This window comes from Lathyrus oleraceus, chromosome 4, assembly GCF_024323335.1.
Source record: "Lathyrus oleraceus cultivar Zhongwan6 chromosome 4, CAAS_Psat_ZW6_1.0, whole genome shotgun sequence".
NCBI classification, from domain to species: domain Eukaryota; kingdom Viridiplantae; phylum Streptophyta; class Magnoliopsida; order Fabales; family Fabaceae; genus Lathyrus; species Lathyrus oleraceus.
In genome coordinates, this window is record NC_066582.1 from 59,967,286 (window position 1) to 59,969,297 (window position 2,012).

Below are 2,012 nucleotides of genomic sequence, written 5' to 3' on the forward strand. Positions count from 1 at the left end.
CTTTGATTTCGTTCATGATCATTTTATTTCCAAACCATTTTCATAATCAATTTCAAATACTTGATTCAACGTCAAGTTGTCTGTTAAAATCTTTTCTCAATAAAAACCTATGGGGGTGGAAGTAATTTTCTTCTCATTTCCCGAACATTCATGTGATTGCCGCATTTAACCTACCGTTTGAATATTCGTCAATTGCATAAAAGCACTCTTAAATAAACGAATTTGGTTGATTCTTTCAGGGACGAAAACAATTATGATGAAAGTAATTTTCTTCTCCTTTCCCTAATTTCATGTGATGACCGTACTTAGCCTATTGATTAGCCACACAAATTTCATAACTAATCAATTGAAAAAGATTGGGATGGAAGTAATTTTCTTCTCCTTTCCCGAATATTCATGTGATGATCGCACTTAGCCCACCGTTTGAATATTCGTCAATCAACCTAAAATATCATTACATCAAAAATATCTCTTTTCTCGCCATTGTGCGATGATCCTTCAAACCCTTTGTTGGAAATAATTAAGTATGTCCAAGACCCAATTGATAATGTAACAAAAAATTGGAATTAATAAAGTATTAAATTTTATTATCATATTTGCTATTTAGTCTAAAAGTTAAATTTGATAAGTCCTTGATTAAAATTATAGACTTACTATCATAATAGAGATTATGATAATCAGAAACAAGTCTTTTGTTATATTAATCTAAAGTGTTTTTTATTGTAGAATTATTGTGAATAAGACATCAATAATTCATATATATATATATATATATATATATATATATATATATATATATATATATATATATATAATGGTGTTTATTGGATAAATATTAATAGCTTTTATTTATTAATTTGCATATATAAATGATGCATGTGTTGATATGATCATTGAACTAACTCAAATGAGAGTGTTTAATGGTTAATATTACCTTAATTTGTCAATAAAATATTCTCAAGAAGAAATATAATAATTTTCCTCGACTTAAAATTATCATGGTAATTAGCAAGTTATTTATTGTATTTTAATTCTAGACACATAATACCATAGGGTACTAGTTGAAAAGATATTATATACGATTAAATATTTGTATAATTAATTAATAATCAAGATGAGATCCATCAACACAAGATAATGAGTTTGAGCTCTATACTTAAAATTCTGGCCAAGAAAAATCAATTGAAAAAGAAATGGATTTCTTAAGTTATAGATATTAACTTATTGGAGTTTGACAATAATACCATACTCTAGAGTTAATCAAAGTTGTAAAGAATATTATATTCTTCTTCTAGTGGTTCTTGAAAGTAAATAAATACTTCATACTATCCCGATATTAAGGAGTGTTATTAGACGTCTACCTTGATTAATATATTTGATTATTATATTATCGACTTAGTAATAAACCTACAGAGTCACACACAATCGAATGTTTTGATTAAAGAATTATTTTATTATTCAATAATTAAATCAGAGAATTTAATTAATAAAATAAATTACTCTAAGTGGAATATTATAGTATTTTTGCTAGCACAAAATATACAAATAATATATATAGAAAATTGAGCATATTTATTCTGAAAAACAAATAAAATTAAATATTTAAACCAATCATTCACAAAAACTAAGTAAAAACTCTCTTCATTTTTCTTCAAGTCATTTATTTCTTTCTTTATTGAATTTTATTTTTGGTAAGCTCTTATGCTTGTTATTTATTTAATTCTATACACTTTTATTCTTACTTTATTTATTTAGTACCTTAATCATCATCATTTTACATGGAAACTCAATTGATTTTAAATCAAGAGTTTAAAAGTGTTCTTGAACCTCCATAAGCAAAAATGATTTGTTACTATTTAATTTTTATTTATTTTATTTTCCTTTGCATTATTATTCTTGTTGCACTTAATTATTATCTTAATCATCATCATTCTGAATGGAAACTCCATTGATTCCAAATTAAGAGTTTAAAGTGTTCTTGAACCTCTATGAGCAAAAATGATTGAATGTGA